A 24,188-nucleotide genomic window follows, 5' to 3' on the forward strand; every position below is an offset into this window, starting at 1 on the left:
AATTCCCCAAAAAGAAATTGAACTAAGAATGGATTCTGGATAGCCCCCAAAATTCAACAAATACCAGCTGTCCCTGAATCCTGAATTTTACATGAATAGTAGAGTTTATTGAAGAGAGGTGCACAGTTTTTCTCTATAAATAAAGTCCCATCTACTGTAGCTTTAAATCTCCTTTCTGATGAGGATCTTGTTTCAGTCATCAGTGGTATCAGGAAACTTTCCAGTTTTGCATCAGAGCGAGCTTGGCGAGCCTACCTCTACCTTGTATGGCTTTGTCTACTGTCTCAGAAGTAATGATGTACCCAGACCTGTAGTCAGCTCACTACTGAGGAACTTCTTCCTCCAGCAAGTCCTAATAAAACCCAAGCTCTAAAAACCCATCATCAAATAATAAAAGAGAAATAGAGTAAACGCACAATTCATGAGCTTAATATAGAGGAGGAAGACAATTTTTTTTCCTAATAATCTTTACTTTTATATCCTACTTTATGGGGGTGCTGTTTAATTTCATGTTCATTTACATTAATTACTTCTTGCATGTAGTTTGCAGGCAAGTTTGCCATTTTCTAACATCTAAAAGATGGCTTACTTGAGTTTCGTTTCAGACCCTGTTAGAATTAATACAGAATAAAACCCAGTGTGTATATTTCTCATTTTTCACCTCAAAGGATTATTCATCATAATAGAAGCAGTTTTTCCAGGGAGATTTTATCAGACTTACAAGTCAAATTAGTTGAATGCATTTCTTCTGCTAATAAACAGAGAACCTTTACCCTGGAAGCATCTCCACACTGAATTCCAATAATTCAATGTTTCTTTGCCTCAAGAGATCAATCTATAAACGACCTCAGAATAAAAACATAAATTTGTTAGCCTAAAAGGAGATTGTTAAGATGGGGGAATTTAAGAGGATAAAAGTGAAGGAAGTCATAAAATCAAAATATAGATATTGAGTATATGTTAGATTTTATTTAAAAATTTTTTTAGAGGGATAGGCTTAATTCTCCTGAACCCCAAGCTGAGCATCTTGGGGGACACATTTTTATGTGTTCGTAGTTGCATCAATTCGTGTGTCACACGTGAGGGTCGTGCAGGATGCATAAGGGGCTACTGTATTGGTACCTAAAGAAGGGCTTGGGTTTCTAACTTCGAGGGTCATTGGAATTGTGGTAGGATTGAGCCACGCTGCATGGTGACTGGTTTGATCCCTTCCTCCATTCTGATTTGCCTCATAGTCTATGGGTACAAGGTCAGTTGTGGGAAGATTTTGGCCCTAAAACTATGACAAGCCTTTACATGAATGGAGAGGAGGTGTCGTCTCTTTCAAGTGCATTTACGAGAAGTCGCTGTGATCACTGCTTATTGCTTGACAGTGGTGGGCTCATTGGTTCTTGGTGCAAATTTGTGCTAAATCCTGCTTGACGTTCAGTTCAAGTCATCCCGACCCTCTCAGGCTGCTCGCTCGCTGATGTTGGCAGGCTGCGCATTTTTGTCTAGTTCATAACTGGGATGTGCTTTCTTTTCTTTGTAAGATAAGGAAGATTTGGCCATGCAGAAGAGATATGAACATGGATTTCCCTTTCCTCTGTAGATAAGATCTGCTGTAGTGAAAGGTGCCGGTGAGCCAATTGCTTAGGCAGGAGCTCTGGGAATCCAGTGTGTAAATGACAAGAGAGAAATTTTTGAGGGCTAACAGGAAAGCCCTCTTCAGTATGTAGTTGAAATTCACCTTCTCTAATATTTTGCAGGAGACTGAGAATAAAAATGGTTATGATTGATGAAGCATTCAGTGTATATCTAACTGTAAGTTGGACTAGAGGGACTTTTAAATCACTCAAATGAAAGATTGCATTATCATGAACATTAATATGTAACAGTTAAGTGTGTCGTTGCTTATCATAAGTCCTGGCATTTAGAGGGGCTCTATGAGGCCAGTCAACCAAAAAGGAAAAACTTTTTAGCAAACGCCTGTCCACGAAACCTCTGTGAATGAGGCCAGCACGGTGGTCATGACTCTTAATAAGTTATTTATTTTTGTGTTACCAACCCATCTGTGGGTTTTAGCTCACACCATGAGTGAGATGGGGTGGGGGAGGTCAAAGATGTCCCCTAAGATATTTTTGGAAAGAGAAAGGTAGGGTTGAAACTGGGGGAAGAATTCATTCCTGGTGTGAGGAGGAAGTTAGGGAGGAAGAAAAACAGTGAACAGTAACTTATTAAGGGCATGGAGGTTAAGTTAGTCAAATGTCTAGAAAATTATTTATTTCTTATAGATTTGTTGCCATTTATGTGGTTGACAAATTAGCAACTGTTAGAAAACCAATTCAAGAGGGTAGAAGTTGGATCAGTCTTATCTTTTTTAATCTTTTGAAAAGTAATATCTTTCTCCAAATTATATAATCAGTACACTTTTATAGCAGAAAATTTGAACTGCTAAGAAACATTTTAAAAATTAAAGTTAACTCTGTCCTCAGCACACAGAGACTTTAGTAAATGAAAGAGGTATTCGTATGTGTATAACATATGAAAATATGTGTTAATTTACATATATTTAATTGCATAGTGTTCTTGTTTATTTACCCTGTTTATCATGGAAGCATGTGGCCATAGACACTCTGTTGATCTTTGAATTTACCTTAGCATCAAACCCAGAACCATTTTAGTGGGGTTCATTAATATATATTTTTTAAAGATTTTATTTATTTGACAGAGATCACAAGTAGACAGAGAAGCAGGCAGAGAGAGAGAGGAGGAAGCAGGCTCTTGGATGAGCAAGCAGGCTCCCTGCTGAGCAGAGAGCCCAACGTGGGGCTCGATCCCAGGACCCTGAGACCATGACCTGAGCCGAAGGCAGAGGCTCAACCCACTGAGCCACCCAGGCACCCCAAATTCATTAATATTTTTAAAAATTGCAGTAGGCACATCACATCAGAATTATTTGTGGAGGGAAGAGAAATGGGAAAACCAAGAAATGAGCACCTAGATCATGCCAAGTACTATGCTAGGTGCTTTACAATAATTTTGCAATTCATTATCATTCAGTGCTGATGAGGAGGATAGTTAGCAATGAGTGAACACTTACTGTTACTAGGGGACAACTTTGACATGTATTATTTCTTTTTTTTTTTTTTAAAGATTTTATTTATTTATCAGAGAGAGAGAGGGGAGAGAGCAAGCACAGGCAGACAGAATGTCAGGCAGAGGCAGAGGGAGAAGCAGGCTCCCCGCCGAGCAAGGAGCCTGATGTGTGACTCGATCCCAGGACGCTGGGATCATGACCTGAGCCGAAGGCAGCTGCTTAACCAACTGAGCCACCCAGGCGTCCCGACATGTATTATTTCATTTGATTTTCACTGCAACTGGAAAGGTTAGATACTTGTTTTATTTCCACATATGGATGGGAAGGCTGAGGCTCAGAGAAGTCAAGCTAGTTACTCAAGGTCACACAGCTAGCAAGTGTAAAGCCAGTCTGGCCGATGATTCTTCAGCCTTCCAGTATTTTCAAGCTGTTTTTTCCTAACCTATGAGTCCTTCTTTATCGCTTCCCTGAGAACTTATCTGTACCTTTTTTGTTCCTTTGGTGTTAAAACATGGGGGGATCCAGCAGTCTGTTACAGGCCTTGCCCCATCCCCAGGTCATGGCGACAGGTAACACTGAAGAGACACCTTTCCTGCTTGTGATGGTGGTGGATCCTACTGTCAGCTGTCGGGGAGTGTCCACAGCTCTTGTAGCTGAGCTGAAGAATCTGTTCTCCAGTCACCACTGCAGTGGCTGCACCCCAGACACAGCTCATACGACTGTGTGTCCTATGCTCTGAGCCCAGGCTTCCACCATGATGTCTTAGAACAAGAAATGTTTATCCCTCCATTGGAGTTACCTACGTTTTATAGCTGGGGCTATGTGTATAACCATTTCCCTGTGGTGCGACCAGGTTTTCTGTAACAGCCGTTGGCCTACGACATTCTGTTGTACCTCCCTCTGCTTCTGTTTCTTCTTCCTAGAAACTTGGATAAATATTGTCCCTACCCCATAGAGTTGTTGGAAGACTGGATGATGTAGTGTAAGCAAGTCACTTTGGTAAAAGCCTCACACAGAATTGACACACAGTAGGTATAAAGTGGTGTTGTTTTTCTTCAGGGAGCTTCTAAAGACTAAGTGTCATTTTCTTCAGTTATAAGCTCTCAAGTGACAAGGGAACCATCTCAGATACCAGGAGAATTGGGTAATTACACTCTGATTAGTCAGGTTCCCTCAAGGAAGTGATTTCTCTCTAGGATTTAGGATCTATCAGTTACCATGTGTTCACCGGTTAATAACAAAACCTCATTAACTGTGGCTGAAAACATAAGGATGTTTATCATTTACTTGCTCAGAAGTCTAAACGTAGGCAGTTTCAGGACTGCTTCAGAACCCGAGTAGTAGCTAACTATTGGGTTGGCTTCTCTGTGATTCTTTCAGCTTTTTCCTCATGGCTACAAGATGGCTGCTACAGCTCCAGGCATTATCTGCCTACACAGTCTCATTCAAAGGCACCAAGTGGGAGAAGGGGGCAAGGCAGAGAGAGCAAGAGAAAGAAATCTTTGTATGACTTTCCTTCAGTCAAGGAAGGAAATATCTTATATCCCTTGTCTTTTTTGGCTAGAACTTCATTAAATGTCTTTCCCTAATTGCAAAGAAAGCTGGGTAGGGGACAATGTCTTTTTTCCCCCCAGCTTGAGGAGTAGGAGGAGGGCTGTCTACATATGGAGTAACATTTCATTCTCCACCAGCCAAGATCAACTTAAAAATCTAGGTCGTGCCCAGCAAAGGATATGACGTTATTATTACTAATATTATTATTTATTTATTTATTTATTTACTTACTTTTGATACTATTGAGAATGACAGTACAGTTTTGGATTCTCACATTACTCCTGAAGCTGAAACTTCTTGGTATCCAGAGAGGATGGGTGAGCCAAACCCCGTGTTTACTTTATTCATCATTAGGTTTTATCCCATCTCTAGCTCTCTGTATATCACCCAAGAAATACCTTGTAGATGGCTCAGCTTCCTGCCCAAAGCCATAGTTCTGGACGGTTCACACCCTGCACACAGTGTTGGATATGACTACTCTCCCTCACCCTGAAAATGTTCTGTGCTTCTGGATTTGCCCATTGTGAAGGAAACACCCTGACAGCTGTGATGTATTTATAATGTCATGCAGCTGGCTTTCCAGTCACTTTGTTACATCAATACTAATCTTTCTTCCTACGCTGAAAAATTCATCACACTTTGAGCTACAAGGAAAGGTTCCACCTGACCGTGTGTAGTTTGGAGTTTTCAGGGGAGAGACAGAGTGGAGGTATCCTACTGTCTTAAGAAATCTTCCAGAATGCCATTCTTGTTCCAAATGGCTTGAGAGATTCTTCCAGAATCTTCCTCCAGGATAGTTCACGCCCCCGAAGACCTGACATTTACGGGCAACATGTACTACAGAGAGTACCAAGAATGTTTTCCCAACAGTGAAAAAGATTACCTTGCTACTGGCTTTTTAAAGAAGGCACTTGTTTTTTGTATTTGTTTTTTGAAGATTTTATTTATTTATGACCGAGAGATCACAAGAAGGCAGAGAGACAGGCAGAGGGGGCTGGAAGCAGGCTCCCTGCTGAGCAGAGAGCCTGATGCAGGACTTGATCCCAGGACCATGAGATCATGACCTGAGCCGAAGGCAGGGGCTTAACCCACTGAGCCACCCAGGCCCCCCCAGGCACTTGGTTTTAATCCACACGTATACATCTCTCACCCGAATTAGTCAACTAAATTAGTCTACCCTTCTACTCAAAATCGTGATTAGAATTTATACAAAAATTAGATGAAAATCTTTAGAAAAATTAGGAGATTTCATATAAGAGTGGCATTTTTAAAAAGTCATGACCAAAACCATTTCCACTGAGAACAAAATAAAAATTTTAATGAAGATATAAAATCTCAAATTGGGAACCAGATATCCATCTGCTGAGGATTGGATTCTCATGAATATGGAAAATTTGCCACACTTCCAAAACTGCACACAGTCCAAGATATAGTAGCCCTTAGATGCGCGTGGCTATTTAAATTCAAATTAATTAAACTTACATAAGTTTAAGAATTTAGTGTACTAGCCAGGTTTCAAGTGCTCAGGACCCTCCAGCAGGGGGGCCTAGATCTGAACCCGGCTGGGAAGGGAACACCTGATTCCGGGACATGATACGGGCCTTCCTCTGCTGCCAAGAATGATGGTTGGTGTGAGCCCTGGTTCCTCACACCACGTCCTGGCTGCTGATACAGGCTGGAGTGGAATGTCAGTCCACCCCACCCAAGACATTATGATGTAGATGGTTGGTTCCCCTAGGTTTTCAGGGGGAAGGGACAGTGAGGAAGGAGAAAGGAGAGGAAAAGGGGAACCAACAACATGGCTCCCTTATTTCTCCCCACTCAGCTCCAGTGTGATAGCAGCTGGCCTCCCCAGGCCGCTCTCCAGCTCCTTCCGTGCCTGTAATGAGGACTGCAGGACTTGGGCAAGTCTTTTCTAGACTGAGCCTCAAATTTTAATTTATTTTTTAGATTATTTTTTTAAAGGATTTTATTTACTTATTTGACAGACAGAGATCACAAGTAGGCAGAGAGGCAGGCGGAGAGAGAGAGGAGGAAGTAGGCTCCCTGCTGAGCGGAGAGCCTGATGCAGATCTCGATCCCAGGACCCTGAGATCATGACCTGAGCTGCAGGCAGAGGCTTAACCCACTGAGCCACATAGGCGCCCCTTAGCCTCACATTTGAATGCTACAGCACATCAATATCACGTCCACCTCCAGGCTGTCTGCATCTTGGCAGGATTGGTAAAACTCTTCCTGAGGAGCTGTGGCCCACCAGGGTCCACCCTCGCGGGAGGGTGGACCTTCTCAACCTCAGCACCACTGACATGTTGGGCCAGTAACTCTCCAGGGTGGGAACTGGCCTGTGCACAGTAGGGTGTTCACCAGCCCTCCTAGTGAGCATCTCCACCACTCCAGCTGTGACGGTTAACAGTGTTTCCAGATACTGCCGAATATTCTCTGGTGTGGAAGCTCGCTTCTGGATGAGAACCACACATCTGCAGAAACCCTTGCCCAATAGAAGTTTCGGTGGACGACCTCCACTGTCCAGCGGAGTAGCCACCAGGCTCTTGAGGCTGCAGCACTTATCTGCTCTGTGGCCAAGAGCAGGTTCCTTAACTTCTCTGAGCTTTCCTCTACTGATTTATAAAGTGAGGGTAGTAATACTGTGCGTCTTAAAATCTTATTTTTTTTTTAAGATTATTTATTTATTTATTTGACAGAGAGACATCACAAGTAGGCAGAGAGGCAGGCAGAGAGAGAGAGAGAGGAGGAGCCTGCTGAGCAGAGAGCCCGATGCGGGACTCGATCCCAGGACCCTGAGATCATGACCTGAGCCGAAGGCAGCGGCTTAACCCACTGAGCCACCCAGGTGCCCTATTTTATTTTTTTAAAAGATTTTATTTATTTATTTGACAGACAGAGATCACAAGCAGGCAGAGAGGTAGGCAGAGAGAGAGAGAAGGAAACAGGCTCCCCACTGAGCAGAGAGTCCGATGCGGGGCTCCATCCCAGGACCCTGGGATCACAACCTGAGCTGAAGGCAGAGGCTTTAACCCACTGAGGTAACCAGGCGCCCCTAAAATCTTATTTTAAAGATGAAATAAGAAATACATGTAAAGTAATTAGTATGGTCTCTGGCATATTAAGAATGAAGTTATTGGTAGTGTCTCAATTATTGTTTGTTTTTTTCCGTTTTTAATTGTTTGTGTTACTATGGTTCCTACTCCCAAGAAAGCCTGGCTGTATGAATCTGGGGTCCTCTCTTGTCCATGAAGGAAGTCAGGGCCCTGGTTTGCCAATCTAGTTGGGCTGGAGCCAGGGCGAAAAGCCAGGCAGGTTGTCAGGACCTCGCTCTCCCACCGCCACACCACAGTAGAACTTTTATCACAGAAGGGAAGAACCGCAACTTCATCCCTTGTCCATGAGTCCTATCAGAAGACACAAGGCTTGTGTGAGCCCACCGGCTGTTCACCTGAACTGATGATGCACTGTTGGTCCATCCCTGACCTGAACCACTACCACCAGGGGCCTAGAGAAGAGAGTTTATCAAGTCTGTATTAGACCTCACGCTGGATTGATTTTGGATCTCCAGTGTACTTTGCTTTCAGATCATCTTGTGTTCTTCTTGACTGTGGGTCCTGACTCATTCTTCTAGCTCTTTCCAGGGACAGCAGAGAAGAGAATGTAGCTGATGATCAGGTTAGGCAGCATCTGTGAGGATTACAGATTTTGACTATTAGCTGTGGGAGTTTGTTGACTTGTGTGTTTTTATTTGGTTTGCTTTCTCATGAGGGCTCACATATATTACAGAGTTACCTGTAAAACACATGTTTAGTTTGACTTCTGGTTGGCACCTCTTAGTTACAAACAAGGCGGCACCAGTGAGCTGGCTAAGCACATAGAGGATTCATTGGCTTACATAACGGAGCAGTCCAGGAGCTGGATGGCCCTCTGTGAGCACCGTTTGGAAACTGTCCTGCCCTTGGGCTCACCCTTGACTTGTTGTGTCCTGGCCTCCTTCAGCCAGTCCTGGCCAGTAGCCTGGCCTCTTTCTTTTTTGTTGGGGCAAGCCCATTCTATGTTCTCAACGCTCGCGGCACTCTCAAAAGCAGAGGACAGTCTCTCTCTCTCTCTCCCAATTCTGATGTGGGACACATCTGTCCATCAGCCAATCAGGGCAGCCAGGAGAGGTGACCGCAGGGATCTGTCGGACCTGGTTTATGATTCTACCCTCTGGAGCCAAGAGCCGCCGCTCGCCAGTGGGAGATTGGGAAATGGGGCATTTCCCCAAGAAAAGTAGGGCCGGTGTTTTCAGAGGAAGAGGAGCTTGGATGTTGGGCAGGCGTAAACAACAGATTCCCATCACCCCATTCTCCTTCGATTTCAGTTGCACTGGTGACCCAGGGGGGAAAAAAAAAATCTCATGCTTGCTGGTGTCTCCCTCTCGCCTCCAGAACGGCTCGCAGGCCTTGGCCCGAGTTTATTTACAACATCAGCTCACCTCTCTCTTCTTTCTTGCAGCCATGATACCCTAGTCTTTCCCCCAGAGGTTGGAGTAAATGGCCTTCTCTGAGCCACAATCAATGGCGTTCGGTAAGGTGTGACAGAAGAGGCCATCTGGCACTTGTCCCACTGTCGTTTCTCCCTGTCCAGGGAAGAGACGCGTCTGAGCCACGCAGCTCAGTGAGGGGCTGCTGTCCCTCAAAAGCCTCACCCCTAGACTCCCGTCTGGAGCACAGAAATGCCCCGAGAGTCCAACACCTGGAAGAATTCCCCCTTTCTTTCCCTTTGTGAAACTCCCCATCAGAACTGGGTTGTGGGGTAATAATTATCATGAAGATGATCTTTGAATACAATTCTAACTTGGAGTGCTCCACGCAGTACTTTCCCAAATATTGGATGGATTTTTTTTTTTTTTAAAGATGCTAGTGCTGAGATCACTGGCCCATTTCAATTTTTATTGAAACAAATAAACCCAATAAAAACATTTATGCTGAGAGCTATAGCACCACATAAAAGAATCACCCTGTATTGAATTTATTGATTTATTTATTTACTCCAACTGGAAAATCGAGTATTGTGTTAATGTATTTTATAAGAATCACACTGCTCGATGAAATGGCTAATTTATTTTAGCGTATACATAAATAGCTAGCAATTTTCCGTGAGACAGGCTAATGAAAATGATGCCATGAAATTGTCTATACTGTGAGGAGTGACGGAGACCAGTTATTACTGGGTGCGCGCTAAGACGCACTGAACTGGCCATCATATCTTTGAACTTTTGAACTGCTACTTGTTTCGTGTGATTTATTGATTTTGCTATCTCTCTGTTTAGCTCAACTTTAGTTTTTGCCCGGCAGTGCAGATAAGTGGCATAGGAGATTTAATTTCATGGGTATTTGGGGTTAAAACCTATCTTTAAGAAGAATGCTAAACATGTTTTAATAAAACATGAGTTGCAGGGGTTTTAGGTTTCTGTGTGATAGGGATCTGATAAGAAGGAAGGCAGTTTAGAGGCCAGCCCAGAGGTTCCAGGCAGGGGAGGTGCTCTTAGTTCCTGAACTGTGGAAGTTTCGTGGCGGTCACGTGTGTTTTATCCCCCCTCCCCCCCGGCCCCGCTACAGCCCAGCTTCATTTGTAATTACATGTATCATTTCTTCCCTACCCATGCCCTTTCGCTTGTGCCACGTATTTTGCCTCCATGCCTGGTGAGAGGGTGCTTCCTTAGGTCCTCACAGGTGACAGTGCAGTGCCTCTCCTCCCCTCCCTGCACACAGAGGGAGGGCTGGCCACTCCTTGCACACCCTCCTGGGGGCAGATCTCTGGCAGGGGTGTGGGGGGGGTGTGGGTGGTGGTGCTTCCCAGAAGCAGCCCTGGCTCTCACCTAGGAGACTAAGGCACAGAAGCTCCCTCTCCCATGTGGCCCTGGCCGGCTCCCAGCAGTCCTGCTCCCTTCACAAACCCACTGTCTAGGGTCCTCATCCCAGCTCGATCTTGAGTGGGAATGTTTCCCTTCTCCTTGGGCGGGAATCTCCTACTGAGTAACAGTGGCCAGAAAGCAGCCTTACTTTTTATTGTTGTCTTTGGACCCACGGAACTTTTCCTAAATATGTAACATCTTGAGAACTCATTCTTGAGATATATATGTGTGTATATATATATTTATTATTATTTTTTTAATTTTTTCCCCCTTTGGTTAGCCGATTTCCAGAGGCTGGCGTGACAACAGTATTTTATGCCTACTTTTTTCTTGGTGGGGGGGTGGGGATTGGAGGAGGTGGGAAAGAGCTTTATCACGTAAAAGTAACCATCCTAGAAATTTCAGGTAATAAATTTTCAGGCGCATGAATGGTTAAGACTCTTCACTCAGTGACACAGTATGTGAATGTGGATTTTTTATGAAGGTGTAACAGTCTCTTTCTTTAAAAATCTGATTTATTTAGAAGATACTTTTAAATGACCAAGTAATTTTAACCTTCAGGGAGAGATTGAAGTGGGGGATTGGGGGGAAAGAAAGTAGGGGAGAGTTGGATCTTTGCAGGGGCTTGAAAATTCACATCCCCTTTAATGATTAAACTGGCAGGATCTTTATTTGGATGTTAAAAGCTTTTTCTTACATTGCAAACATTCTCAGCAAATTTACAGTCAGATATTTGGAAACAGCTAACACTTTAAAAAAAAAAAAGGAGGGGGAGGGCCTGTTTGAACTAGGAAACAAAATTAGTGGGAATGGCTAAAAAGACAGACTGACCCCAACACCATTAGCTTGAAAAAAAAAATTCCATTTCATTGCAACTATGTTATTGTTTATTTTACCATACACATCCTAATATGGTTACCTCCCTGTCAGAGGCGGCCAAGCCCAGGGGCTGAGAGGCCCCCTCCGGGGAGAAAGCTCCTAACTGCCTCGCAGACAATAAGAAACAAACGGTACAACTCCACAAAAGGCTTCCCGGAAAATAAGTGTCAAATAAATCCTACAGAACTCTCGCTTCTGCCACTGAGCTCTGTCTGTGCAAACCTGTTCTTATACCACCGCCTGCCCCGGCTGAGCTGCATTTGTTTGGAAATAAGCCATTGCTTTTTCTTTTTTCTTTTTTCTTTTTAAAAAAACTACCCCCCCACCCCCTCAGCTGAGGGCTCTGGATTAATTCCTTGAGACGTATCTTTGCATACATGTCTCATGAGTTATGTTTCCTGGAGCCTTTTACTAGGAACATTAAGGTAAGAATGTTGATTTAGCCCGGGACCTTTGTCACTCAAACTAATGCTCATCAGTGATATAGACATTGTAAAGAAATATTGCAGAGGTCCTGCATGGTTCCCCTCCGGAATGGAGAGGTGCAGTTGCTTTTAATTGTCATGCATGGATGGGGGGGGGTAAGGATGCCACCAGGTGTGGGAGAGATGGAGCAGTGGTGTACTCACTGGTGTAAACACTGGTGAAGACACCCGGATCCTGTGGCAGCCACTACAGTTCATTAGCAGGCTTTTCTGTTTCTTCCAATTCTTCTCTGCTTGCAGTATTTCTTTTTCTTTCTTTTCTTTCTTTTTTTTTTTCTTTTCTTTTCTTTTTTTTTTTCCTCCAACTCTCCTGATCTTTTCCAAATCCTCATGGTCTTGAGGCTTGCCTGTTATTATCTGCAACTCCAGAACAAAGGTAGGCTGCTCAACTCTGTGCTTCGGGGGAGGGCCAAGTTATTTTGGGAGGGATGTCTTCCTAATGCATGAGTGGCTGACCTAAAAGGCAGGGTGGGGGGGTGGGGAGATCACGCCTGGAGCCCAGGGATGAGAGAGCACGCACTGTGGCAGCTTTTATGGAGTGGAGTTTATTTTTATGCAACTTAAAAAGCAGCGGCATCTCTAGTAGAATGGACTCGTTAGCTCCTGCAATTCTACACTTGATGTCTCACTGGTGTGTACATTGCATTACCGAACTGGGATTCGGACATTTGGGGACACTTGAATTGACAGCAGCAGATAAGATTTCCTGGTTGGAGTCTGTATTCAGTTTATCAACATTAAATAAAGAATCTAGGATTTTTTTTTCTTTCCTTCTTTCTTTTTTTTTTTTTTTTAATTTTAATGTAAAGGTGTGAGTGAGTGGGTGACTGGCGTATGTACTTTTCCTTTTTCCTTTGGTCTAATTGCTTTAATTCCCTGGACACCTCCACTTATTTCTCCCTGATTCGGTTCTCTAATTTTGCGTAATCTGGTGCTCTGTGAGAGTCAAGGTGGAGATTTGCTGTTTTTAACTAATTGTGCCTTGCTGGGTGGTGATACAGTACAAAGAGTAAAGCCCACAAGAAATTTCATCTCTACCTGAGAAGGGAACTGGAGTAGAGTAGTGCAGATTCATAATTGAAAATAAGAGTAAATTAAGCCTTAGTGAGGGATATTACAGGCTATTAATCATAATAAATATGTTTGGCAACGTTGGGCTTGCATTCTATAGTTTTCAGTTAAGAAAAAAATCAAAGTCCGTGATTCCAAGAGGGAATAGTTCTTCGGCTTGTGACATGCTGGGCTGTACTTGTTCATTAGTTCAAACCGCATTAAAAGTGAGCAGTTTTGTTCCAGAATCAAGTATGTCGTTCCCAAGCAGATTTGAATACATCCCCATCCAAATGTAAGCTCGGGTTCATGCCACACAATGCTTGTTTTTTCTGAACATCTCAGCTTTTGCCTGGAACTCCAGTGTGAGAATTTTATTTTACATTATTACGATGCTCGCACATTCCTGTTGGTTTCTTGGCTACGGATCATCTCTGTGCTGCCCCGTAGTCCCGTCAAGGTGAAGCTCTTTGAAAAATAGAAATCCAGCGTATTTAACCAAAATGAGCTTGAACAGCCTCAAAGTTTGTATCTTAGAAAGCTGCTAATTATGCTTGTCGTAAAACATATCTGAGTGGAAGGTTCTGAGTCCAAACAGAATCGAGTGCTGCTTTAGAAATATAACTGTAGTCTGTGCTTTTAAAGAGGTTTATTTTTACTTTGGGGCCATGGAGGGGGTGATTGGAATTAGTAGCCTTTAATTAGATGGGGAGATATTCAAATTTTACAGGGATTTATGTTAGAACATGGAATGGCGGGTGGCTCTTTCCTCATTATGAATCCTCCCTGCACATAATGAGGTTCATCATTAGTTGATGGAGTGAATTTGCCCTAGCTCTACCTTGAAAGGCACATAATTTACATACTACTTCAGAGCCTAAGCTTTAATGGATTCCTCGATGAATAAAATGAAAAGCTACTTTCTTTAAATTTTTGAACACTGTTTAGATAATACGATTTTAATAAGACATTCAATTTGCTTGTTAAGTATATTTGAAAGTGCTTTTTTTTTTTTTTTCTTTTTGGGAAAAATATATTTTGGCTTGCCTTGCTGTATATCACAGTGGATGGTTACCCTCACAGATATAGCAGAGAACATATGGGGTACGTTTGGGAGGAAATGGGGAGAAGCTTAGGCAGAGAGCTTTTTTTGCACGTGAGCCTGGAGATTATTGATTTTTATGTGGAAACTCTTCAGACATTAAATGATGATAACAGAAAGGTTTGAAAACACGCTTATTATCCGTGTGCGGTTTTGCATCTCTAAAACGTGTGTGCACGCTGGCTCTAGCCAACATTGACAAAACAGCTACTTGCGCCTCCTGATTTATTTTAAGGGTGGAAGAGCAGAAACTTCCCCCGTGCCGCTTCATGTTTGGGACTGCTGTAGAGGTACGCTCTGAGTCCAGGAGGGGAGATTGAGTCGGAGGCTGTCGAATATGTTATCAGGTCATCAACTTAGGAGCGTTCTGGTCTACCCCATAAATTCCGCAAGTTCTCTGGCTCCGTCGCTCTTTCCTCTAGGTCGGAATGCGGAGAGAATCAGCTTGGAGGCGGCAGGTTCTGAGCACGGATGTCTTTTCAATAAGTATGGAGGTTTAGTAATAGCATGTTATTGAACATGTCCTTTGCTTGCTCGAGACAGGTCACCCCTGCGTTTGCTATCACTGCGGCAAGTAGAAACAGGGTTCTGGTGGTTTGTCACATTCAGAAGCAGGGAAGGTGTCTAAATATAAGTGAAGCCTTGTTTTGATAGAACGCTTTATTACCTGAAAATGATCAGCATATATTAACATTAATAGAATAGTCCATGTCATTCTTTTTTAGGTAATTTACCTCTGCTACAGACCTGTCTGCTTTAAAAAAAAAAAAAAAAATCTTCCTCCCTTCTAAAACATATATTTGTTTAGAGAGTTTTCACTGAAGTGTACATGACAATTACAGCTGTTCATTAACAAAATTGGGTATTTGTTTTAAACTTTAACCAATCACTTTGATATGCTAATTATGGTGTAATTTAATTTGAGCCCTGTAATGATGATGCCGTTATTATGGACATAAATGATGCAGTTAAGCTGAGAGTAATCTCATTTGCATACTGTACATGCCAGTAAATTAAGCCCTTTCTTCGACTGCTTCAGCTTTAATTTTCCACTTCTTTTCACACAGCTCCTTTTCAGCCCCTCTCTTATAAGCCCACTTTGTAATAGTCCTGATGACTGTTTGATGTGAAGAGTTTCTGCACCACAATAATGCACGACAGAAGATGTAACATTTAAAGGATTCATTATCTTGCTGAGTGTTCCTTTAAGAAGGGAGGATTAGAGACAGTGGAGGGGGGACAAAGTGTCCTTTCCATGGGGTATGAAGGCCCCCAGTTAAAGTAATTTGAGATGCCAAATGTCTTCCACTCACCCCCAAGTCAGACTTGGGACCTATTATTTATAAATGATGCCCCCTCCCCAAACTGTATTGTAGTTGATGGTCACAAATTGTGTTGCATTCAGCAGCAGTGAACTTCATGTGATCCCTTATTGTAATTACCCCATGCTAGTTGGAAGCAAAAGTTTAATTTAGCCCACATAATACAATTCTTCAAATCTGGGCTTTTATAGATGGGATTATAATTTTAAACAATTTCAAGATAGACTGACTGCCATTTTCAAAAGGGTGTTCTTTTCCCTCTCCTCTGCCTGGATTGTCAAATAAACACGAGTTTTATTCAGTTGTGTGGCAGAGATGTCCTTGGAATGTAAGATTCTGCCTTGTGTTCTCCTGGAGCCAGGAGACCCGCTGGGTGGCTTGCCGTGGCCAGCCGTGGCCGGTAAGCTGTCATTCCTTGTGAAAAAAAGAAGGCAGAGGCAGAAGGAAGCTCTTCTACTCCAGAGCGGGTTCTCCCTGTGGCTCCTGCTGAAGCCAGTGGGAGTTGAGTGGGAGTAACTGAGGACCGAATTTAGCTCTGTGTTTTTAAAAGGGTCATGGGCCTAAAAATAGTTCAAGCTTCTTAACTCTTCTGCAGGCTACTTCCTCGGCAAATGGGAGCGTATGAAAGCAGAGTAATTGGCTGTGTCCATCCTCGTTTCTTGGAGCTAAAAGCCTTGCCCTTCCTTTGTAAGTGTTCCCCAGTTTGATGCCTCTTGACCCAAACTGTTGCCAGCTGATTTCCCTCCCTTCCTCTCGGCAATTCGGTCAGGACGCTGCCTTTTCTAACCTCGTGGCACGCAGGGATTTCCTGCTCTTGCCGGGATGAAGTGCACACGGGCTTACTCAGCCTGGTAGCAATGATGACTGGAATGGGGAGTTTTTGCCTAACTATGGAAAATTTTTTTTTAGTTAAAAAAATTTTTTTTTAAATAGGCTCCACGCCCAGCGTGAGGCTTGAACTCGCAGCCCTGAGATTAAGAGTCTCATGTCTCACTGACTGAGCCAACCAGAGGCCCCCGATTTTGGAAACCTTAATGCAGGTGAACATGTCCTCTCCCAGCAGATTTTGAATTAAGCAAACGCGGCCACACTGTTCACGTGATGCCAGGCTGTTCAGCAGTTGGAACTTAACAAAAAGTGTACAACTTGAAGGGCTTTTGTTTTCTGTGTGTATCATTTCAGAAGTACCGTAGAATGCAGAGACATGCAGAAAAGCTTGTAAACATCTTTGCCCGTGGCCATGATGTCGCATCCAATATTATGTTTTTCAAAAACATGGAAGTGTTGCATTTTCGAGATCATTGAGGGAGACAGAGGAAAGAAATAATTTTATGTAATAGTATAGACTATTTTTATTTTTTTTATTTAATCATTTAGGCGAGACTTTCTTAGTTCAGAACAAGCCATTAATTGAGCTGGTATTCCCACGGCGACATCTCCTCCTTCTGGGGAGGTGAATAAACAAGTGCATGAAATGCCACCAGATGAATATTGATTTCAGGTCCTGACACTTGGAATCACACCTTGCACGTAATAGGTGTTCAAGAAATAGTTCCTGGTTGAAATCATTGTACTTACTCCTGTAGGCTTGTGGGCATCCAGTAAGAAAATGGTGGGGGGGGAGGGTGGCGCCTGGCTAACTCAGTTGGTGGAGCACATGACTCTTGATCTCGGGGTTGTGAGTTTGAGCCTCACTTGGGGTTGTAAGGATTACTTGAAAATAAAAATTTAAAAAAAGAAAAGAAAAGAAAAGAAAATGCAGAAGGAGGGGCACTTGGGTGGCTCAGTAGGTTAAAGCCTCTGCCTTTGGATCAGGTCATGATCTCAGGGTCCTGGGATCGAGCCCCCCATGGGGCTCTCTGCTCTCCAGGGAGCCTGCTTCTCCCTCTCTCTGTGCCTGCCTTTCTCCCTACTTGTGATCTGTGTCTGTCAAATAAATAAATAAGATCTTTTTTAAAAAAGCGCAGAAGGAAAACTTTCTCAAGTGTAAGGCCTTTAACTATGCATGACGGTATTTGGATCGTAGATCCCGTCAATCCATTCCTCCTCTGGTCCCTCCCTTGTGCGGGAGCCACTGTCGAGTCTTTGCTGGTAGACAGGAGCGACGTTCGTGAACAAGAGCTGCGTACTAAGCGAATGTTCTAGGTGGTGCCGCTGAGCCCTGCCAGGGGGCAAGGTGGGCATCGCTCTTGGCATCGCTTCACCATGGCATCTGTCACGCACTTGCAGCTCTAGGTCACACAGGTGTTGGGTTGCAACCAAGACTTGGACTCCTTCAGGAAAGCTCCACCGTCCTCACCCCTGGACATTACATTGGCAATCCCACTTATCACCGGAGAGAGAGAGGGAAACACACACTCTGTAGTACTGTGTGTAACTACATAGAGAGATGATATGTATATATTTACTTAACATATTCCTATATACCTGCATCTTGCATGTATGTTTTTGTTTTTGTTTTTTTAATTTTATTTATTTGAGAGAGACCGTGAGGGAGAATATGAGAGGGTAAAAATTCAGAGGGAGAAGCAGACTTCCCATGGAGCTGGGAGCCTGATGCGGGACTCAATCCCGGGACCCTGGGATCGTGACCTGAGCCGAAGGCAGCAGCTCAGCTGAGCCACCCAGGCGTCCTTGCGTGTGTGCTGTATGTAACATTCATTGAAGAACAGCCACAGAACCCTTGACATCTTTTGCTGCTGTAGCCGGTAGCGGCCTGGAGGATAACTGACTCATCCCTGCTTACCGATGAGGAAACTGGCGTCCACACAGATTGAATAACTTGCTGACCCAGGTAGAAAGTGATCGAACGGGGCTTCGAACCCAAGCCTGTCTGTCCAAAAGCACTTGCTCAGTTGAGTCATCACTCCATGCTCCTTCCCACTCCCAACCTGTCAGTCACTTGAGAACGTTTCGTGCTTCTCGGATACTTATTTTTTTGAGTACCTGTGGTATTTAAGGGCTTTCATGTTTATCTTATGTTTTGTGTATTTCGGCTTTAAACGTGTGCTCTAAATAACTGAGACATCTAATTTCCCAGTCTTCAGTGTGATGTAAATTCCTGGCAGAAAGCCACCTTCCCTTCACCACCCCCAGCCCCCAAACTAGACTGTTGATAAATTCTTTTTTTTCTTCTTGGGTGGAGGAAAAGGCTGTGCACCCTCCTTCCCTTTGACTGAAGTCTGTTTTACTTTTATCTTGACAGGTGACAGAATGAGTATCAGCTGTAGGATTTACAGATGTAGGGATCTGTAGATGTTTCCATGTACCCCCATGGTCATGCTCATACTCGAGGCTTACATTGTTGCACAGGGCGCAGGCTCCATGGAGAGAGAGAAGTGGGAATGTCTCAAGGAAACTCTAGCTTCCTTTCCCAACCGTGTCCTTCTCTCTTAGCAGTCCTAATCCAGGCATGTGAGGTGACAGCAGTGTGGATGCTCTCCCTTCCCTTCCTTATATTTAGAAACTCTTCCAGCCCAGAATCTTGGCATGGGAGCCAACAGCCAGATGTGGCTACTGAGCTCTCAAAGGATGGCTGGCCTGAACTGACGATGTGTGTGCCATTTTTACGAAATCCACACGTAGTATGTATGTATGAGTTCAGTGACGTAGTGAAAAAGAAGGATGTAAAATACCTTGTTAATAACTTTGTTGATTACATGTTGAAGTTGAAATATTTGGGGTATATTAAGTTAGATGAAATATATTTGCGGGGTGCCCGGGTCTCTCAGTCGGTTAAGTCTTTGACTGTGGCTCCCATCCTGCTCTCAGGGTCCTGGGGTCGAGCCCTGTGCCAGGCTCTGCGTGCGACGGGGAGCCTGCTTGTCCCTCTCCCTCCCCCTGCTCCTGAGTTTTCTCTCTCTCCCTCTCTTTCACTCTCTGTCCTAAAAAAATAAATAAGATCTTAAAAATAAAAGTAATTTCCCCTGTTTTTTTCTGCTTTTAAAAATGTGTCTAGTTGATAGTTTTAAATTACGATGTGTCTTGCGTTTATGGCCCTCAGTATATCTCTGTGAGACAATACAGCCCTAGAATGCACATCCTACCTCCCCTCCCATGATGGGTGGGCTAGGGGGAGTGGCCCAAAGCTTTACCCTTCGGATGGAGAGAGAGCTACAGTGTGCGTGTTCCACGGAGGACCTGGCCTGAGGTGGAGGCTTGGGAAGTATTTGGGGATAAAGCCTCAGACAACACATCTACAAGGACGACACTAAGGAAGTAATCCCCTTGGTTGTTTCCACACCTTGTCCCTCCTGACCAGGTTGGGGATCTAGCACTTATTTCACTGTTTTGAAGAGCTTGGACTTGTGAAGTGTTTCCGTACCCAGCCAGCATCCTTGATGTCAGTAAAGCTTGGCTCATCTCCTATAATGTTTCCATTAGCACAGGTCACCAGAGAGGAGGCAGTGTTGCCAGGAGATTCTCTCTGTTGGACTCTGATCTCCTATAGGAATTGGTACCTGGGGTCCTGGCACCACAGGCTCTTACTGGGGCTTTTCTGTTAGGCAAATAGATGCATTTGCCTCTTTGAGACTTTTCTGATACATATGCTTTACCTAGTAGAGTTGTACCCTACCTTGTTGTTGTTTTAAAAGTTTTATTTATTTGTTTGTTTGTTTATTTATTTATTTATTTTTAATAATCTTTGCATGTGATGTGGGGCTCGAATTCACCACCCTGAGATCAAGAGTCACACCCTCTTCCAGCTGAGCCGGCCAGACGCCCCGTTTTTCTTTCTTTCTTTCTTTTTTTTTTTTTTTTCTTAAAGACAGAGACAACATTATTTTGAATGTGCATTATCCAACCAATGCTAGGTATCTGTCTCATTAGGTACAGTGGACTCCCTGCCTTCAGAAAACTCGTTTACTATCTGGACAAGTAAGGAATATCACACATAGCTTCAACCCAAGATGTGAAAATTCAGTTTTGCTGGATTGGAGCTGTTGTTTGCCTTACAAGAAGATTCTTTGATTTTTCAAGAGAAGTCACCATCAGTATCCATTAACAATTCGCATATCCCTCACATTCTATTATTGTACAGATGATTTAGGGGAAACATTTTAATTGTAAATTGTCAATAACCCCAATCCCGCCGAAAGGTGTGTTACAGACCTACATGTTGTTTTGTTTTTTTTCCCCTAAACATCTATGTCAGTCCTTAGAAACCCAGGGAAGTTTGATATGCAGTCTTTTCTAAGATTTTTTTTCCCCCATCAGACTAGATGGAAGCCTTCACTGGAATGAACACATGGAAATTACAGCTGTCACCTCATCCATTAAAAGCAAGCATTCAAGTGGGATATTATCCCACTTTACTTTTTGGTCCTTAAGAAGTCAAGGGACAGGGTATTAGATGTGAGATGGCCATAGGAATCCTGGGTCCTGGCAAAGATCAGTACCCAGCACGAAATGTGCCCACTTACTTGTTAAGTGCTGAAACTGCTCACCCCTCCCTCTGCCCTAGTCTGCCTTGAAGCTTCGGCTTCATTAGTATCAATTGGTTTGCAGGGTGTTTATATCTCTGGGCCACTGGCTCCTGGCTATGATTATTGCTTGAAATTTTCCATACACTGCTTCCATTTTCAATCATCTTACCCCTAGTTGGCCTATCGTCGACTCTTTGAACTTCACAGGAGAATCGTGTTAATGGTAGCTTTTGTCCTATGCGTAACTGGGGAGGAAAATGCCTTCCACTCATCTGCATGAAAGCTCTGCGAGGAGAGCCTCCACCCCTGCACCACCCTTGCCCACCAGCAAATCATCTCTGAACAGAAGGGAACAGCTGTTCCTGGGCATGTCCTTGGAGCTGCAAAACTTTCTTACAAGGCAGGGCGGCTGGCAGCTCTAAGGTTTTAAAGAGCAACCTCGCTCCCCCCACCCCTGCAGCCCCCCTCTCGCAGCACTTTTGCTGTCAGTTCTTCTACAAGGACGGTTTTTGGAAGGGCAGCCTGTGCTGTTCCTGGGCTGTCTGTTTTTATCAGGTGGTCTCAGATATAGGAGGTGAACTCTGCTGGATTAATTTGGAGCTGGGATGGAACGAATGGTTAGTCTCCTTTAACTATGTACTGTTTTGAGGTGCTTGTCCCTAATCGTCATTCGGGAAATAGTCTGGTTGTCCAAAAATACTTGTTAGTTTACTGGTTTAATGTTCAGGTTATTTTGGGGTTTTTTTTTGTCCTTTGCCTGTCATGCATGTGAAAGGTATCTCAATTTCTTGTAACTGGAGGCGTGCCCTTCTGTCTCCATCTCTCCAAACTGACATGCAGGAAACAGCAGTTGAGAGCATTGTAAGCATTGCATACAAATGCGCTTGTAGCTCCTAAGGTCAGTAATGGTTAGGGATGAGCAAAGGCCAACAGCAGCTCCAACACCCAAGTTAGTGACCACCGTCACATGGAATGTTGAGGATACCAACCCTGGGAAAAAAAGAGCAAACATTCTCTGTCCTGGAATGAGGTTTGAGTTGAGCTAAAAGCACCTTGGGTATAGCAATGCCTCAAGTTCGGTTTCTGATCACTCTTTCATGTGTGCTAGAATGTTTCATAGCTGCTTTCCTTGTTGTATTCTGAAGATGGGCCCACACTCATCGTCTCCTGGCCTTCCCAGCGTCTGCAGGAACCAGTCGGAGAGGACAGGCTACAGAGCTACACTACCTGCTGTAATCTTCATTTTGGTTTTGGGAGGCTGTGCATGTCTGCACTCCTGGTCCCTCTCCTTCAGAGCCCCATTAGAGGTCCCTGCCCTTTTCTTTAATGCTAATTCAAAACCATTTTTCTCTTTGGAATTTTATTTTTTATTTTTCATTTTTACAGATCTGTTGACATCACATGCTTCCGGCCTTAGAGAAAGCCTATGTATTTATTTTAGCTTTTATTTTCTACCTCGGAGATGCCATGGAGCATCGGTTGAGGGTTCCTACAGTGCAGTAGCTAGCAGGTGGAATAACGTCCTCATTCCTTATGTCAGTGCCCATAGCAGACATTGCTAATCGATCACAGAGTTGTTTCTCAGTGAGCCTGATTGTGGCCTGTGAATCTCTCTTTTCGACAGTGCCAACTTCTTGCTAATCAGTAGTGCTTGGCATGCAATCTATTTGTGCTCCCTGCTGTAACTGTGAAGATTTACTCATATGTGAATTCAGCTAACTGAATGCTATTAATGAATGGTGGCACATCTTTTATCTTAATTACTTTCAGATTCCCCTTATATTATCTCAGTGTCCTAAGCGCCCCAGCCTCTTCAGAGTTAATATTTTGGTCGCATGAACTTTTTCAGATGTGACCTAGGATAGACTAGACAGCCCCCCAAAATTCCTGCCAGGGTGATGATCCTGAAACAGACCAAGCACCGATTCCCCTTTGAGCTGTATGACTCTCCCTCACATACAGAATTTTTTCCACATGCAACTGAAGGCTCACCCAGAAAATGGATGTGGCCTTCATATGGGAGAGAACACTGAGATATGAACTCTCTGCCTTTTGGCAAATCGCCTATTACTCTCATTCTGAATTTCCAGGATTCTAGGTGCTGACACCCCATGTTCTCTGACATCTCCCTAGACCACAGTCGAGTTAGAATCCATCAAAGTTATTTATGTGCTGCAATGAAAAAAAAAAGAGAGACTTTTCCTGCTCACTATTGTTTGTCATTATTTCACCTGTTGAACTTCTTCCTGAGGTTTTTTTTTCTTGTTCTCCTTATAGTTTATCTTATTTACTGCTGTATTAGAGAGAGCGATCGAGGGCAAGCAGGGGGATGGGGCAGAAAGAGACAGGGAGAGAGAGAGAGTTTTTTAAGCTGGCTGCATGTCCACCGTGGAGCCTGTCACAGGGCTCGGTCCCAAACCTGAGATCAAACCTGAGCCAAAACCAAGAAGCGGAGGCTTAACTGACTGAGACACCCAGGCACGCCTTAATAACATATTCTAAAAACTTTCCCTGTTAAATAGTGCTTAACAGCCATCATTTTTTTTTTTTTTTTCCTAATGCACTAGGAGAAATTCGAAGTGTCCAGAATTTATACTTCCTTTGGCGTAACCGTTAGGTCCCTGATTTGGTGTTCTCTATGGTCAGCCCCCCGACCCCCCACCCCAACCTGCCCCCAGCGCCCTCCCTTTGGATGTTGGTAATAAATTAAATCTCTTTTCAAAAGATAGAAATCTCTCCTAGTTTTTCTTATAATATAGCTGTAGTCAGGTTGGTTCTTTTTTCCTTAAGTATTTCTAGTATCAGATGTCTTGCCTTCAGATTCGCCGTATTTATAATGTGAAAAAGAGAATTAGTTCATTTTGTTTCTCTTGAACATAAAAAAAGAAGGAAGTGTCTTTGCAGGTGTTATTGTGCCTAAAACATCACTGTGCTTATGTTTCATTATTTGTTTTTAACTTTACAGCCTACATCTGCATTTTTCCCCGGTCAGAATGAGTAACAGTGATAGATGGTTCATTTAGGTGAAGGAGCTATTTTAAACCAAATTGTCCCCATTGAAAGAAAAGGGGGACTTTGCTGTCAGCTGCAGAAATGCGGTTTTTCACCAGAATGATTGGTTACTGAACGAAAGTGCATTTGAAAACTCCCTTTTTTTCTTGTGTGATTAAAGAGGACAGCAGAGAACGAGTATCTGGGTAGTCAAAGTGTTCTGGAATCTTTTCCCTCACTCTGGCAAGCCTGCCTTCCTTGTAGGTGTATCTCAAATGGAACAGAATGTGTGAAAGCCATTTAAATGATTATTTGATAATTTAATAAAGGAAAATGCTTCAAGCCACCACACCCCTCCTACGGTTGATAAGTGATGCCACCTACTGCGAAAATAT

At 43.5% G+C, this 24,188-nt stretch overlaps 1 protein-coding gene and 1 long non-coding RNA gene across 30 annotated transcripts in view; one reads left to right on the forward strand and one right to left on the reverse strand.

Annotated features, from left to right (window-relative positions):
* The window catches only part of FOXP1 (forkhead box P1), a 495,436-nt gene that overhangs the window by 208,904 nt on the left and 262,344 nt on the right, over positions 1-24,188 (forward strand). Inside the window, exon 4 of one of the 29 annotated variants that reach the window (XM_082698608.1) lies at positions 15,972-16,063. The exons of the other annotated variants lie outside the window; for them this stretch is intronic. The gene's annotated coding sequence lies outside the window, so the exon portion shown is untranslated. The remainder of the gene's footprint in view (positions 1-15,971; positions 16,064-24,188) is intronic. 29 annotated transcript variants of the gene reach the window in all.
* On the reverse strand, positions 7,493-12,289 carry LOC309849611. Its single transcript, XR_014303780.1, has 2 exons — positions 12,047-12,289; positions 7,493-8,326 (listed from the first exon to the last, which is right to left on the reverse strand). It is a non-coding gene; the product is annotated as an uncharacterized lncRNA (long non-coding RNA).

The sequence above is a fragment of the Mustela nivalis genome, assembly GCF_964662115.1.
Source record: "Mustela nivalis genome assembly, chromosome: 1".
Lineage (NCBI taxonomy): Eukaryota > Metazoa > Chordata > Mammalia > Carnivora > Mustelidae > Mustela > Mustela nivalis.